Genomic DNA, 19,257 nt, shown 5'->3' with positions numbered 1-19,257 from the left:
TTAACGCCAGAATGGAATACCTTTAAATTGTTGATTGAATGCGTTGGAAGAGCCTGTAATACTACGTTAACAAACTGTTTTTATGTAGGTTACGATATAAGACAATGCAAGCGGAAAATATGTTGCAGACAAACCATGTGTAGTTGCATCTCGTGGACACTTCCAAGCCTTATGACGTCACATGACCTGCGAATGACTGGATTAAACTCACCGGGGTCGAATCGAAAGCACAAACAGTTGAGATGAAGCAGACATGACGCTCTAGAAAAGGATTTTGTTGACGTTATTTATTTGTGCTCAATTAGTTTTCAAAAGTGATACTAATAGAAATAGTTCAGACAGCAGAAGCTCCAGGGAAAGAACTTCAAGAACAATAAATAACAGATAATAATGTTTGTACAATAGATCGATAGCTTCGGTTCAATACTATTCAGTATTTCACAATTAAATTTAAACCATGAAATAGAAACGTTCATCTTAATTTCGCCCATCCTCTCCCCCTCCCAAGACCGATAGTGCTGGCTACGTGCCTGGATATACCGACTGTACAAACAGAACCTGCTGCCTCTCGCTTGCTGCTCAGCGTACCAGGGACTGGAGTGGGGCAACAGGGTGGACAGACTCTGTGCCCGTGGAGCGTGTAGCATGATGGGACCAAATATTACGCACTTTAATGTTCAATTGTGTATATTAAATGTCGAATCTTAAAATTATATCACCACCGGAAGAACTGATGTTTTTCTTCAATTTATTGACCGGTGGCGGTTGAGGACACATCAATTATGAACCCAAGAAACAACAGTCTGGAAACTAGATAGGCTTTTGAATTAGGGAACCTACTTAGTGCGCAGTGAAATGTTATAGTGTGCTTTGCACCTGTTTTTCTTACGATGGTGTCTTCTTTGTTTTAAACTGATGCTTTGTGATATTTCTATAAATTTGTAAGGTGATTCTGAAGTTCCACTCTTGGTATTTTTTGATATTTTGTCTGTTTGAACTCCTTCCAGATGTACCACACCGCTCCCACTTTGCCAGAAAAGACGAAGTTCTTTAAGCCCCCGAACTAGGCTAAGGAGAGGCGAAGGGAAATTCCCGTCCCCAATTGAAATAAGGTAATACGAAGTTATTTAACAACTTCAAACCACAAATGGATTCATTCTGATGGAATACGAACTGAAGCTTTCGCCAGACCGCAGAAATGGTTAGGCCAATGTATTGCTACGGTGCTATGGAACAACTTCATGAGGTGCGCAGTACAAGAGACTGTCTGCGAAGTGCAAGGTTCCTTGATGATAATTGCAAAGTATTGTGTATCAATGGCGGATGTAAGTTTGCAATCTCGAAAGTTCACTCTACTTAAAAAATAGATTCGATATTTATTAGAATGTAATTATACGGAGCCATTCCAGATTAGTAAATGGTTAATGCAGTCCTATCAGCATTTTTTTTGCAAATGCGTTCGAATTTCCCCTGGGTCGAGGGCATGAGTGTAAAAAGCTTTAACAAATGTGGGGTCACATTTTTCGAGGATCACTTCGGAATTGCGCATGCGTCGTAAGCACCACAAATCGAAAGGGTGGCATGTGTGGTGAAAAGAAAAATCAGGGGGACAAACCTTTGTTCGGGCGAAGCCCACAAATTGAATCCCAGTTTGTACTGATCTCTAGACGGGTGGAAGGGGAGGGGATTCTGGGGTAAGCCCAAATATGTTTTTTAAGTTAAAGACTTTTAGTTTCAATTTCCTGTAACCTGACAGCCAAAAATGGAAGGAAAACATTCTTGGCTATTTTACATTTCAGAATACATTTTAAAAGACAATATCAGGTGTGTGAGGTAATCCCCTGCCCACCGTAGTGCAGGTACTGTGCAATTTCCAAACTAGAATTTCTAGGGGGCACATTTGTTGGCCAATGCTTCTGAGAAAGATCTTTTCAAACCTTTCGGGGATTACACCTGACTGAAGTCGGTGCAATATTATTGCCTTTCGGTACCCCTGATTAGTAAATGGTTTAACACATGGATATTTGATGTGGATCAAACCATATGTTATTCAGCCATTTCATTGTGTGTTGCTACCATCTTAAGAAATGTAAACAAAAACCGCCGCAAGACGGTTTACACGAAAAAACCCAACATGATTACATAAGTGTTTTTAATCCAAATACATCACAATACTTTTCTTTCTTATTCCTTTCCACAAACATATAACATCTATTCATTTTTACACGAGTGTTGTTAAGCTGTATATATTAAAGTATTTTTTTCTTTCGGATTCTGTTCCTTATACATATAACATCAAATCTTTATTACATGAATGTTTTTAATCTTAATACATCAAAGTACTTCCATTTTCGATTTCCGTTAAATAAACTATTAACATCGAGACATTCTTACATAAGTGTCTTAAGTCTGATTTCATCAAATTAATTACCTTATCGAATTCCGTTTCATAAACATATAACATCAAAAAATTATTACATTAGTGTCCTAAGTTTGAATACATCAAATTATTTACCTTATCGAATTCGTACCTTATGTTTATATATATATATATATATATATATATATATATATATATATATATATATATATATATATATATATCAATACGTCCATACATTGCTAAGATATAACGTGATCAGTAATTGATGCTTATATTTTACTGTAAACAGTAGAAGAAAATTATAATAAAATAAATAAAAAGTTTAACTCTTGATTTTTTTTGAAAAATTGATTTGGTTTCTAAAGCAGTGATAACAAGTGCATTTTTCTTACCATGGTGTCCTCTTTGTTTTAAACTATTTTATATTATCTTTTAAGTCCTTTTGTGAGGAGTGGCGGGGGGGGGGGGGCTAGCTACGTGGTTATTTACGTATATTTAGAATTCCTTTTTACTATTTTAAATGTAACTTCAAGTATTATTTATGATTCTGTTTCTCCTGTTTGAACTCCATCAAACCCGCTCCCATTTTTCCAGAAAAGATGATGTTGTTGAAGTAAATATAAAACCCGCAATACAGTACACTCGTCTTTTATTTTATTTTCTCTGTTATTTTCTTATCACATTTTTAATTATTCAGTTAATTTCTTTCGCTGGTTGAAAAATAAGTTTTTTTTTTCTTCAAGTATTACATTGGTGTTTGATTAGTAGAAGTACAACGTATTGAGAAGGCCGTATTCGACCGATGTATAACAAGTATGAATTATGTCTAGGTAAAAGTTCAACAAGAGCAACACAAGACAAGAAAATGTCGAAACCTTAACGATGTTCTTTACTCTTTTAACAGTTATCGTTCCTTTTGTTTAGTCAATCCTGTCTTTTATTAAATAACAACGTAATATTCACAACAACAAGTTACATTCCATTCACAATTCCCGTCGATATAATCACCACCCTTTCTCATCACCGCGCAGTCTTGGTCTTCCTGTCCGTTTCCACTATTTGGTTCTCCGTTACGCCAATTGACATACGTGAGGTTGCTACCGTCCTCATATGTCCATTCTCCTTGAAATAAAAACACAATACCAATTACGAAATCAACTTGTCCAATGCTTTCAATATATTAGCGGAAAGAAACGTATATCAATTGTTGATACACTAAATATCACCAGTATTGTCAACTAATTTAGCTAACTGAATATTTTCTAAACCTACCTCATATTCATGTTCAAATAAACCAGTTGTTTTTTAACCCTCAGAAAGCTTACCAACGCACACCTACCTTTATTGTCCCTCTCTTTGTTCGCAAGTAAGCTAATTGAAATAATACTAAATGACTAAACCTAGTAGGGCTACCCAATTTAAATCAGCAATCCATTCTGCCAGTATTTCATCTAAGATGAGTTAACAAAGCTGATCATTTCATATTAGATATTAATCCTCCAATTTAATTGTTAATTTTTATTATTCAATTTAACACATCATATCACCACAATTCATTATCAGGACCTATCAATTTTAAATTCAAATAATTAGCATATCCACAACTTAATACATTAAATAGACACTGGTACCTAATAAGATCGTTTTGTATGTTGTATTTTTTTTTTTTTTTTTGAGTAAAGAGATGTTGATTGTGACTTCTACTTTAGTGAAAATAAATTTAGGATGGCGTTGTGACTACTTTCATCAAATTCAACGGTAGTTTGAGTTATATTATGCATATTTCTGATCACGATCCGGGTCATTAGCCACCAAAGACAATGGCTGCTTTAATGTTTTTGTTTGTTTGTTACCTTCTTTTACCGAGTCATGGATGCCTATCCAGATCCATACATCATACCAGTCTAAGTTTTGATCTCGAATGGCCTTAACTTCATTATTCTCCTCTTCGTTGTCAATGTGCACGAGATGACCATTGTTGTATAAATTGCGGCATGCTTCCACTGCTTCAGACCAAAATACCTTATCATCACTAATCCAGTACATCGATTGGTCTATTCCAGTCACAAGTCAGTCGGTATCAAAGGAACAGAGAAAAGTGAAAAGGAATGACATCAATATTCATCTTTCATAAGTGTTCTGTTAAAATTAAATATTGTTATCAATTCTACTAACATAAAACTTCAAATTAAAACGTAACTATTTTAATTTGATCACCAATATAATGTATCGTTACAAGAAGTGCACTCACATTGATTTCAAAACTGTAAGTATCGCATCTCAATTGACTACAACATTCGTCAATGATAATCTTATATTAATAGTTGGCTAGGATACTTTTCCCCTACAATCAGTCACCGGTTGAAAATAACAAAGCTAAATAGTACCGTATTTCACGACATTTAAAAAAAGGTTACAATGTAATTTACCTAAAAAACTTATGAAATGTAACAGTAAAGCAGACTAAGACTAAAGGAGATCTTAAACAATATTTGAACAGCTGGAGGAGGAATGAAACAACTCCAGATACGAGATCATATTCTTACGCTATATATATATATATATCAATATATATATATATATATATATCAATATTTATATATATCAATATATATATATATATATGTATATATATATATATATATGTATATATATATTGATGTATAAATATATATCTTAATATAGAGAGATATATAGTTATATATATATATATATATATATCTATATGCATATATATATATAGAGAGAGATATATAGTTATGTATATATATATAATCAAAATTGTAGTGAGTTGGAAAATCCAGAACAGTGAAAAAACCCGGGCCTCCCGCTTTATATTCGGACACCCGAACGCCTTGGCCAAGGACCCTGATTGCATATCCAGAGCTTCGAAACCGGTAAGGATATATAAATATGACAATGTACGTAAATATCAATTGTTTCCGAATCACAGAAATCACGTATCTTGAGGTTAATTTGTCCGGTTTTGGCCCGGTTTGTTACAATAAGAAAAACATACAGTTATAACATATAGTCTACTTGCAATAGCCAAACATATAATTTCCAAAGCATTAATGCAAATAGATAGGGCCACAGTCGAACTGCTTTTTGACCTGTTCAGATAATGTATGTCACTTCGTGTATTGAAGAAGTAGAGATTTCCAGCTCACTACAATTTCAATTATATATATGTAACTATATACCTCTCTCCATATATATGCCTATATATATATATATATATATATATAAATATATATATATATGCCTAAATATATATATATATATATATATATATATATATATATATATATATATATATATATATATATATATATATATATATATATAAGATAATGTATGCCACTTCGTGTATTGAAGAAGTAGAGATTCCCAAAAAAAATCTAACACGTGTTTCCTGTTTAGTTATTCTTTGTTTCAATATTAATTACTTTTCAGATGACTTTTCATACTGATTAAATAATTGAATAAACATAAAATTAGTGGTGCGAAAATTTACATAGGCTATGATCTTGTACGCCCGTACGCAGGGTGTGCGTGGGAAGGGAAGGGAAGGGGGATGCGACGGGTGCGTAAGCACTTCCCCCTTAATCGTGTTTTTTTTGTGCTGATTCGGCAGTTAACAGTAACTGCATAAAATTCCACAAAACAAATTGATATAATTGCATAACTTTTGCACCGTTTTGATAAAAATAGACCCCTCCACTAGTACAGTGTTTAATGAAAAAGATCGTCATCTTCAATAAATGAACGACAAATTAATTAAACCTGCCCGTATAGGTCTGCCTGTGGAGATTGATATCAAAATTTCAGTCTCTGTATGCTACATTTATACTTGTTTTAACTCCTTTCTGGTAGCAGTGTGTAATTGAGATACTACCAACACAGTATATGACATACCGCGAAATTCTGCTCCATTTTTTTGTTCCTGTCAATCAGCGGATACCCGCGATAACAAACTATCAACAGCTAGTACAATATGTAGTGTTGCAATAGTCTACATTGTTGCATCACGAGGAGATAACCATTAGTGAAACAATAACTTCATCATCTATTTCCTTCCTTTGTAACAAACTCGCATAAAATTCGCATCTTCAGTTGCTATGACAACACCAATACGAATATTCAAACAACATAATAGAAGTAGATTTCTTTCACAATTATCAACGGTAGGATTTAACATATGTGCACCTGTTTACGACTCCTTAACCAAATAGATAAATTCTTTTCAAGAAACGTATTGAACTTATGTAATTTAACCTAGGTCTTTTATTTAAGGGCAAATAATCATATTGCGCGTTCGATATAGAACTGTGGTTCATCAAAACAGAAAATGACAAATTTACGTCCTCTGTATGGCTGCAATCTATAAAGGTTAACTGATCCTCCTGTTGGACTGATATTGAATTAATATAACCACATGTAAACAGATGATAACCCCCCCAGCCTCACTCCAATCCCCCTCCCCCTCTCCCCCGTAAAAATATTAATATAAAATAATAATAATTATACTAAAATGAATAAATAAATAATCGATTGATCTACTCCAGTTATAAGTCAGCCGTTATCAAGGAACAGAGATTAATGAAAAGGAATAATTTCCTTTTATCTATATCTTGCTAAATATTGTTATCAATTCTACTGAAATTTCCAATTCCCAAGATTTCAGTTTACATTGGAGTTTAATACATTGTAAGTTCACCATGATGATACCGGTAGAAGAAATGTCCGACACTATCTTTACTGGAAATTAAATCATGTTGATTATTATTAAAATTTCTGTCAACGGTAATTTGAAATTTATAGTTGACTACCATAATTCGAAAACACTTACTCTTAACTCCCTCCTTTGTTGTAACGGGTCGTTCAGTTGATTTAGTTGTGTCATGTTGAGCCAATGTAGTAATGTGTGTCATATCAGCGTCAGCTGCTGCTGACAAAAATGAGGAACATCAGGAAAGCGTTACTGGCTGGGAACACGTGAGAACTAAACATTATGTATTCCCTTTAAAGACGTTAGTCAAAAACAAAGGAAATAATTCTATAATTGAGTTGATCCAATAGCGTTTGGTTTTGCTAAGATGACATCAATGTTGGATGACGACCGTAGTTCTACTATCCATTTGATGTTAGAAAGTTTGTGTTCGATCCCTTTACAAAGTGAACTGCCAACTCTCAACATCTCAGCCCAACCAAGCGGGCGGTTGTAGAGCATCATTAATATAGCTGGAGGAGGCATGAAACAACTCTAGATACGAGATCATAATTTTACTGTGATTAAGTAGTTCTTAAATAGTTACACTTTTCGAAACTGATAGCAACCTTGGCATTATAGAAAACTCATTAATTTGAAGGTCAGTGCTACTTTAATTACTTTCACCATGCTCATTAACCTGTCTGTATTCTATTGTAAATGTATGAAGGATAAATAATAACTTCATCATTTATTTCCTTCCGTTATAACAAACTCGCATAAAACTCGCATCTTCAGTTGCCATGGCAACACCAATACAAATATTCACACAACATAATAGAAGTAGCTTTCTTTACAATTATCAACTGCAGGATTTAACGTATGTGCACCTGTTTACGACTCCTTAACCAAATAGATAAATTATATTCAAGAAACGTATGGCACGTATGTAATTTAACATAGGTCTTTTATTCAAGGGCAAATAATCGTACTGCGCTTTTGATATAGAACTGTGGTTCATCAAAACAGAAAATGACAAATTTACGTCATCTATATGGCTGCAATCTATAAAGGTTAACTCATCCTCCTGTTGGACTGATATTAAATCAATAGAACCGCATGTAAACGGATGAATTTGATGTTAGAAAGTTTGAATTGGATCCCTTAATAAATTGAAATGCCAACTCTTAACATCTTAGCCTAAACAAGCGGGAGGTTGAAGAGCAACATTAAAGTGACAAGTAACATTTGTCCAAATGAGTATACTTAGTCTCTAAAAGTAGAGACAATTGACACAATGGGCCTACTAAGATCTATCAAAGCAAGACATATATAAGATATTCTTACACTTAATCGACTTAGTCGTCAGACCCCTTCAAAGAGCCCCTACCCAGTGTCTTTTACCCATGAACTGAGATGATAAAAATATCAACATAATTAGTACAAAAATAAATAATTAATGATCATATTTATGAGAGGAGATATTCTATGTTATTTAAAAGAGCCTTCAACGTCCATTATGGCTTGCCTTTCTTAATTGCTTCATCTTTTTGGTTGACAAGTGGTCCAAAGTTGCTAGGAAAGGAAGTGACTGAAACACAATGATGCTCCTGTTTTTGGTCAGTTTAAAACATTTTGATTTTTGTTTGCTATAGTGCCTAAGTAAAAAATATAGGTAGGCATCACTGGCCTAATAAACAAACTGATATAGATGAGAATCTTGTGGGAGGAGTTTCTCCTGCCTTTTGCTGGAAATGTTTTAATTTATAAGACAAGACAAAGACCCTCTTTGTCGTATGTCTCTATTACAACCTTGCCCACATCCTGTTATGTGACCATAGTTGGTCCTCCACTTTCACCAAATTTCTCTATTCCCCACAATATCTTATGGTTCTGTTCTTGTGGAGTAAAGGTGTGTATATGATTAAGTCAGATTTAAGCAGTTAAATGGAAGGGCATATCCCAAAAATATTGTGAGCAATACATAAAGGCAGCAGATTGTATTTGTTTCCCCTCTCTTTCGTTTTTCTATAATACTCATAATTCCTTCTCAAAATTCATGTTAAATTTTGATAGTAATTTTGTTTTGTTTTGGCAGAAGATTGTTTGTTGTATTCATGTAAAACATAAGACCTGCTTTAATTAATGGCCTGCAATCCAGTTATCTGCTTGGTCCCATAATATATGGTGTTACAGCAGAGGTGGAACAAAGAAATATCGGAGACCCTTCGGCATATTATATATCGTTAGGAAAATTATTTTATTTCTGAAGTCTTTCAAATAGTTATAGATATGCCAGGTATATAATTGGTTAATCAAAGAAGGTTATTGGGGGAGGCTTGGCCACTTAATTATATTATTGAAGCTGCCCCCCTCCCCTGCTTCAGCAGTTTTTGTGTTATATATATATATATATATATATATATATATACATACATATATATATATATATATATATACATACATATATATATATATATATATATATATATCCTATGGGTTAGATTTCTAGTAGCTCACATTTTACTGTTGCAACCAATAATTAAATATTACTCACATTGTTTCTTTTTAAACCTACAATTGGTAACATGCCAGTATAAATATTATTTGGTTAAAATCAAGGATTATTTACAAATCTGGAAGTTTAATCTGGTTTAAATCATGGGTGAAAAGGCATGATCTTCCCACTCCGTATTAATATTGATAGCGACAGTGTAAGTAGTGATGACGACGATTTATTCATAAAAAACAAAGAGCATATTTCAGCTATTTTATCTGTATTCAGTGGCGGATTTAGGTGGGGGGGGGGGGAGGGGGTGGGCGGGTGTGCGCTGCCCCTTTCAGACCACCAATAAAGAAAAAAAAGTTGTCTTCCAGACAAGAATAGTGGAAAATAAGTGCATTGTTCAAATCGTGCAGGTACAACTTGTCTGAAAAATCAGATATCTGGATTTCCCTTTATTTTAATATCTAATAATTTTCACATTTTGAACCCAAATTTGGCAAATCAATCTTGATCGGGGCTTCATAACTGCGGTTTATTTGTCGAAAATCCTGTAACTGGTAAGCTTTACCTTAGCAATTTGTTTTCAAATCACACTTTACTTAGAATACTTGCAGAAGAGGTGGATCGATAAGATGGACACAACAGAATTATGCAAGTGACGTGATGGTGAACAAAGACAGAGACGTATTGTATCATAGGAACTAATCAAAAAGACAATATAGACTTTTAAGAATAACCATTTGTATTTTAAAACGTTTAAAGCGCATTGTGCCCGATAACTGAAGGGCCTTAAAACTGAGTGAGGCCACATTCGCCATGCTTGTTCAAATGCAATGTTTGGTGGGGTTCTAGCTGTAACTATTTCCTCTTTTGTGGATGTTTTTTCCTAAATTAAACTTACCCGTTCTTGTTATTATAGTTTTCCATTTACTGTTTGTCATATTGATGACACAAGTGTGGTAATTGCCAGTCCAAACAACCATGTTGAACAAGCAAACTTATTCTACCAACATGAACTGGGGCTGGTCCTGTTGAAAGCATGTTGTTATTTTCTACATTTTTCATGCAAAGGAATCTGCTTTACAAGTGTAAAAACTTTTCATATTTAACATTTGTTCCTGGTTCTACATGTATGTATTTCATGCTTTACGGTATATTTTACACAAAAACAAAAGTGGCCCATGTGACAATAATGGGCACATCTTTGCTTTCAGACCATTTGGTTAGTTTTTCCATGTTTTTAATACAATGTCTTGAATACTTTTTTGAAACAAAATTCTGGTCTATGATCAGATTGCGTGAGTTAAATTGGCTGGGTGGGGGCACCTTGTGGGGGGGGGTGGGGTCTGACAACCCCTTCCCGACCAGCAATTTTGTCAGAATTTCCTTTATTTTAATGTAAATCCATACTTCTTCCTTTTTCGACAAAGTTTGGTCCATGGGCTAGATGGGGTGAAATCAACCGGCCTTTTGGGGGGGGGGGTGGGTCATGGTAATCTTTGTGGGGATCTGACAACACCTTCCCCACTGGGAATTTTTTCAGTTTTACACCTTTTGTAATGTACATCCATACTACTTCCTTTTGACAAAGTTTGGTCCATGGGCTAGATGGGGTGAAATCAACCCGACTGGGGGTGACTTAGTGGGGGGTCTGACAACCCCTTCCCGACCAGGAAGTTTGTCAGTTTTGCCTTTTTTGTAATGTACAGCCATACTACTTCCTTCTGACCTGACAAAGTTTTGTCCATAAGCTAGATGGGGTGAAATTAACCCGTCCGGGGGTCTTTTTCAGAGGGTCTGGGGTCCGAACCCGACCACTGGGGTTGAGCTGACATTTTTTTGTGAATTACCTATATATATATATATATATATATATATATATATATATATATATATATACATACATATACTACTGAGAAATTCAATGCATCCTTGCGAGCGTGCCTACAATTCTGCTCTCACACTCAATTACTCAGAAAAGATAACTAATTGTTTTCCTTCAGACCTACATTTAAACCTTTTAGAATGATATCATTTCATTTTTGCCACAATGTTTCATTTCTAGAATCCACGTGTCCATATTAAGAAATTCATTGTAGGCGTTGCTTACTTGCAGACACATATCCTATTATACTAATTTTTGGTGTTAGGCAGAGCTGTAGCTAATCGCTTTCGTTTGGCAGATCTGAACTATCAATCGATTCAAAATGTCCTCGTCCTGATATTTATTTTAAGTTACGGCTGTATAAGTTACCACATGATTCAACCTTTTAAATTAAGCAATCCAACAAATTTCCTAAATTTCACCTTTCAGCAATTGTTTAACAAATTCTCTCTGTATATCATGAATGAAATCCTGATATATGATGATATAAAGCAATGATATTCGAGTAGTCGGTTGTATGCCTACATCATATTCCATCGCAAACTGTCAAATTTGGTCTATTTCAGTCATAAGTCAGTCGTTGACAAAGGAGAGCGATAATTGAAAAAGAATGACATCAAGATTCATCTTTCAATTATTTACTTTTATCTATATCTTGCTAAATATTGTTATCAATTTTACTGAAATAAAAGAAATTCCGAAGACTTCAGTTTACATTGGAGTTTAAAACATTGTTAGTTCACCATGATGACATCGGTAGAAGAAATGTCCACCACTAACTTTATAAGAAATTAACACATGTTGATTATTATTAAAATTTCTGCCAACGGTAACTTTATGTTTATAGTTCGTTACCATCAATCGTAAGCACTTACACTTAACACTCTGCTTAGTTGTAGAATCGGGTCGTTCAGTTGATTTTGTTGTGTCATGTTGAGCCAATGTAGTAATGTGTGTCACATCAGCGTCAGCTGCTGCTGAAATAGAAAATATATATAGAACGACAGGAAAGAGTTACTTGCTGGGACTACGTGAGAACTAAACATAATTTGTTCTTTTAATGAGATAATTTTATAATTAAGTTGAGTAGCTTTTGTTTTTGCTAAGATGACATCAATGTTAGATGACGACCGTAGTTTTACTATCGTAACGATCAATTTGATGTCAGAAAGTTTGTATTGGAGGGCTTTATAAAGTGAATTGCCAATTCTCAACATCTAAGCCCAACCAAGTGGGCGGTTGTAGATTATCGTTAATACAACAAGATACGTTTGAGACATGTGGCCAAAGAAGTAGACTTAGCCTCTAAAAGTAGAGACAATTGACAGAATACGAAGATCTGTCAAAACAAGACATATATATGATAGTCTTACACTTATAGACTTAGTCTCTAAAAGTAGAGACAATTGACACTATACCAAGATATGTCAAAGCAAGACATATATAAGATAATCTTACACTTAATAGTAACAGTCTCTAAAAGTAGAGACAATTGACAGAATACGAAGGGCTGTTTAAGCAAGACATACATCAGATAATCTTACACTTAGAGACTAGGTTTCTAAAAGAAAAGACAATTGCCGCAATACGAAGATTTTTCAAAGTAAGACATATATAATATAATCTTACACTTAATAGACTAAGTCTTCCCCGCAAAAATATAAATATAAAACAATAATACTAAATTGAAATAAATAAATAATCGATTGGTCTATTCCATTCATAAGTCAGTCGTTAACAAGGGAGAGCGATAATTGCAAAGGAATGACATCAAGATTCATCTTTCAATAATTTCCTTTTATCTATATCTTGCTAAATATTGTTATCAATTCTACTGAAATAAAAAAAATCCCAATATTTCAGTTTACATTGGAATTTAAAACATTGTAAGTTCAACATGATTGATGGTAGGAGAAATGTCCAACACTAACTTTATAACGAATAAACACATGTTGATAATTGTCCTGCGGTACAATGCTGTAAGTTTCAATTTATTAACATTTCTGTCAACGGTACCTTTATATTTATAGTTGACTACCATCAACCGTAGACACTTACTGTTAACTTTCTCCTTTGTTGTAGAATTTTCTTGTGTCATGTTGAGCCATCTATTTTCCGTTGCACCATCACATGGAGTACCTACAGTACGTTCATTAACATCTGGGAAGAGGATATAAACATACATACATATATATATATATATATATATATATATATATATATATATATATATATATATATACATATATATATTGCCTACAGTGGAATTATGACCTTCCTTACCGGTTTCGAACCTCTGGACATACAATCAGCGTCCATAGCCTAGTGGTTAGGGTGTCCGCGTACAGAGCGGAAGGCCCGTGGTTCGAATCCCGGTGGAGGCTGAAAGTTTTTTCACTGTTCTTGATTTTCCAACTCATTACGATTTTCATTTATATATATATATATATATATATATATATATATATATATATATATATATATATATGTATATATATATATATATATAAATATATATATATATATATATATATATATATATATAAACAGTAGTGGTCCATACTGATAATATAAAAGATAAACAAGCGAATATTTTTAACAACGACATACTGCTATATTTCGGAGTGGTCACCACTCCATTGTCAGGCAATTGTACAAGATCAATTAAATACAAGGGCTAATATACATCCGAAGACGACAATAGTGATAAGCATGAGTGAAGTTTTTTTAAACTAGGAATAATTAGAACATCCAGCAATTGTTTTTTTTTTTAGTGAATTTTTAAACTAGGAATGAATGGAACAACCAGCAATAGAAAGTAAATAGGGATTAGAATAACTCCAACCCGTAGCTCGCTACATTTCTATTTAAGTCAGCATTTAAGTCTTTTATTAGGAGACTCTCTTTAATCTTCCTCCTGAACCACCCTTACCAATAGCATTTACCATCCACATAGTCTGCTATAATAACTACAAAAATGTCATCCACATATCTTCTATAAAAGTTAAGTTTATACGACAAATTTGGATCAATTTCTCCTCAAGGTGGCACATAAACAAGTTGGCTAAACAAACACTCAAGGAAGAGCCCATGGCACACCCATCAATTTGCTCATACATAGAATTGCTAAAAATAAAGTGGGATGTAGCTGCTTTAAGCAATAATTCAATTGTACAAACAATGCGTTTTTGTATATATATGTAATTCAGAATAACATCAATTGTATTTTCTACAGGCATTGAACTCTTTTCATAAATCTATTCAATTTACTTATGAAATGGACTATGTGGATGATTTTCTACATTATGCCAACAATGTTGTATATAGGATAAACTGTCCAGACTGTGATTCCTTTTATGTCGGAGAAACCAATAGACGGCTTAGCATAGATTCAAAGAATATCTGATGAGCTCCTTTGGTGGTCAGAAAGGCGCTATTAACCTTCATTTTACTGCGCACAAACATAATCTGCCTACTTTTGTTGACCATTGTGCCACAAGTGTTCATTTCTAGAATCCACGTGACCATATCAAGACATTCGTTGTAGGCGTTGCTTACTTATAGACACATATCCTATTATAGCCATTTCCCCCATATGTTAGGCAGAGCTGTAGCTAATCGCTCTCGTTCGGCAGATCGGAATTATCAATCGATTCAAAATGTTCTCATCGTGATGTTTACTTTAAGTTAGGGCCGATAAGAGACCAAATGATTCAACCTTTAAAACCTTTTAAATTAGGCAATCCAAGAAATGACCTTAATTTGACCATTCAACATTTGCTAACAAATTGTCTCTGCATATCATGAATGAAATCCTGATATCTGATATATAAAGCAACGATATTCGAGTAGTCGGTTGTATACCTACATCATACCATATTCCATTGAATACTCTCAAATTAGGAATATTAGGGTAATTGTACAAGGTTACCCAATGTTCCTTAGTACTATTTAAAAAAATCATTATTGTTTACATTATTGCTTAAAATTTAGTAACTTACCTTGGTAGTGTCTGTCTGGTATAAAATTTAGCAGTGATGTCACAATGGACGAATCGGGTGGCACTTCTAAGTCATGATCCCCGTGGCAGCTAGTCTGTCTGAAAATGGAGCTACGATCAGACGTTTTGTGGTGAGAGTAACAGATGCTTGCATCTAAAATAAGGAAAGTGGGAAAATATGAAATATTGTCTTGTTAGTCAATAAGTTAATTGAAACATATTCACCGAATCACTATTCATAATCATGAGGCACGATATAAACCAACACCCTAATTTAAACTTCCTAGAAATGATTGATTCAACAGAGCTGTGTTGACAGGGAAGATCGTAGATATGTCATCATAAACTCTTAGATTGTCTCTAATAAGCCAATAAACGATCAGAGACTATATGAGGTACAACCACTAAATCAGACAAAAGAGCCACTTCAACCTGATCTACAATATAGTCTGATCATTCTGGTAATAACTAAGCGCATATAAACCAATTAGAAGGTGGTTTTATAAAAACGACACCTAATGAGTAAAGAGTCTGTTCAGTAATAATTAAATCTAAAATCCAGAAAACAGCAATGGATGAATTTGACAAGAACTTTTTCTAGTGAATGCAAGGAAATAAACAATAAACAGAAATTGAATGCAACCATATGGTGAGCAATGTTGACAATTCAGACTTGTTAAGTACATGAAAATAGAAAAGTATCTCCTAAACATCAATTGGACACTTTCTTACAATTATGTCTACTTTAATGTCAAGCTTCCAAGCACTGACACTGACAGTATGAATATCATGTTACTATCTGAGACAGCTTAATAATTATTAATACTGTATGCAAGCTACGTTGAAGCATGATATGCGAGGACAGTATTTTGTGGTATTAGAATTGTTCCAACTTGCTAAAAAATAGGGTTAGACATTTTGCATTTTAATTAATCTGCGGACACTCTGTCGGTAAAATAAATTTCAAGGAAATATTTGGTAGATTAAGTATTAAAGGATAAAACAGGGTATGTTAGCATTTACCAATTTGTGTTTATTAGACGTTGATACCATCATTGATTCATGGTATGAGGAGTAAACCAAACTTTAAAATGAGTTTAAAGGTAAAAACTTTGCAGACTGAAGTAGATAAGACAATCACTTGGCTGAGCTCAATAAGGTTTAATATAGTTGACTACGACGTGTCGGTGTTAAATTGATTGCTATATTACATAATTTAATGACACAAAATATCAATGCCATCATGTTAACGACTGAGGTATCTTGGCAGCCATGCAGAAATCACAGTAACAGATATAAAGAAGATATTGTGTCACAAAGGAATAACCCATAAAGTTCCTCAGTACCGCTTCAGTACAGGGAGAAAGATGGTGAATTGATCACGCGACCACCCATCAACCTTGTTAAATATTATAAGGAGAATGCATCGACATTTGCAAGACAATTTCAGCATGCAATCCACCAAGATCGCAAAAGGACACAATAATGCAAGTCTTTAGTTCATTTACTACTCACCTTTATTTTCCACAGTTTGGTGTGTAGGGGTACCTTCCGTTGATATAAAACCTAAATATGAATTTAGAACAAATGTAATGAATTACAAAACTACATGTTGACCTGGGTAAGATTAATGCAACTATTTAGGATCTTTTGGCATCCTAGCTTGTTGGCAAAAGCGATGTACAACCTTTACACCTGGTCTCTGCATCCGCGCCTTGTTAAGCGCTTATCCGCAGACAAACTTGGTTTTCGATTCACGAAATAACGAGCAGTAGAGTCAAAGTTAGTGCATGCAGTTATTATATGTTTTGAAATTGAAGGTGATGCGAGAACAAAGAGCAAAAAAGAAAACAGTACAAACCGTATAGGATCATTAGTATTACAGTGAGTCCTATCTCCATCTTTGTATTTGATGCAGATTCTTCTTTAATAGCTATAACGCTGTTGTAATTATTATGAAAGTGTTCCTTTCTTTCTTAGTCAATTCTGTCTTTAATTAAATATCAAAGTATTATTTATAACAAAGTAGAAATCACTGCTACAACTGATGGCGTTATAACAACCATCCTGTATTCCGATATCAATGGTATAAGCGACTAAGCAGCAATTACATGGTTCGTCATGGCGTCAACAACAAGGGATGTTTGCTTTGTAGAATTTATGAAGAAGGTGTACTTTCTTCAATCATTATATTTCCTTCCTTTGTACCCAATTCATATAAAAATTTATATCTTCAGTTGCTATAACAACCTAATACAAATATTCAAATAATACAAAAGAAGAAGCTTTCTCTCACAATTACTAACCGTCCGATTTTATGTATTTGCATGTTTTATGTCACCTTAACCGAATGAATAATCCCTTTCAAAATAAGCACGAAACCTATGTAATGTAGCATACAAGTGTTTCGTTTTATAAAGGCAGATAATCATATTGCGCGTTTTGTTAAAGAACTGTGGTTCATCAAAACAGGAAAAGACGAAATAACGTCATAAAGGCTATAAGCTGCTGTCTTCAAAGGTAATCGCAACCTCCTTCCCCCTCCTTTAATATCGATAATTAAATCATTTAAATGCAAGTAAAACCGATGGGAATCCACCAAACCCCCTCAACCCCCCCTTTAAAAAATAGAAATTCAAGAAAAATATTGTAAAAATAATATAACGAAACATTGAAGCTCTACGTTGTTATTTTTTCCTTGAAACCAGCCGTATACCTTCTTTCAAATCATTAAAACTAAACTTAGTTAACCCCAGAATGGAATACCTTTAAATTGTTGATTGCATGCGTTGGAAGAGCCTGTAATACTACGTTAACAAACTGTTTTTATGTAGATTACGATATAATACAGTGCAAGCGGGAAATATGTTGCAGACATACCATGTTTAGTTGCATTGAGACACTCATTTGTACAATCTCGTAGACACTTCCAAGTCTTATGACATCACATGACCTGCCGAATGACTGGATTAAACTCACCGGGGTCGAATCGAGAGCACAAACAGTTGAGATGAAGCAGACATGACGCTCTAGAAAAGGATTTCGTTGACGTTATTTATTTGTGCCCAATTAGAACTTTTCAAAAGTGATACTAATAGAAACAGTTCAGACAGCAGAAGCTCCAGGGAAAGAAATTCAAGAACAATAAATAACAGATAATAATGTTTTTACAATAGATCGATAGCTTCGATATTTCACAATTAAATGTAAACCATGATAGAAACGTTCATCTTAATTTCGCCCATCCTCTCCCCCTCCCAAGACCGACAAGGCTGGTTACGTGCTTAGATATACCGACTGTACAAACAGAACCTGCTGCCTCTCGCTTGCTGTTCAGCGTACCAGAGACTGGAGTGGGGCAACATGGTAGACAGACTGGCCGTTGTGCTCGTGGGGCGTGTAGCATGATGGGACCAAATATTACGCACTTTAATGTTCAATTGTGTATATTAAAAGTCGAATCTTAAAATTATATCACCACCGGAAGAACTGATGTTTTTCTTCAATAAAACATGTTATTGACCGGTGGCGGTTGAAAACACATCAATTATGAACCCAAGAAACAACCGTCTGGAAACTAGATAGGCTTTTGAATTAGGGAACCTACCTAGTGCGCAGTGAAATGTTATAGTGTGCTTTGCACCTGTTTTTCCTACGATGGTGTCATCTTTGTTTTAAACTGATGCTTTGTAATATTTCTATAAATTTGTAAGGTGATTTTGAAGTTCCACTCTTGGTATTTTTTTGATATATTTTTTTTTCTGTTTGAACT

General features: G+C 34.2%; 1 long non-coding RNA gene across 1 annotated transcript; it reads right to left on the bottom strand.

Annotated features, from left to right (window-relative positions):
* Positions 1-12,441: 12,441 nt before the first annotated feature.
* Positions 12,442-17,097, bottom strand: LOC139977111 (uncharacterized). The gene is made up of 4 exons (XR_011796431.1): positions 17,001-17,097; positions 15,487-15,639; positions 13,544-13,645; positions 12,442-12,462 (listed from the first exon to the last, which is right to left on the bottom strand). It is a non-coding gene; the product is annotated as an uncharacterized lncRNA (long non-coding RNA).
* Between the last annotated feature and the right edge of the window lie 2,160 nt (positions 17,098-19,257).

Source organism: Apostichopus japonicus, chromosome 12 (genome assembly GCF_037975245.1).
Source record: "Apostichopus japonicus isolate 1M-3 chromosome 12, ASM3797524v1, whole genome shotgun sequence".
Lineage (NCBI taxonomy): Eukaryota > Metazoa > Echinodermata > Holothuroidea > Aspidochirotida > Stichopodidae > Apostichopus > Apostichopus japonicus.
The sequence above is the reverse complement of the archived record's forward strand: the minus strand, read 5'-3'. Positions and strand labels throughout refer to the sequence as shown.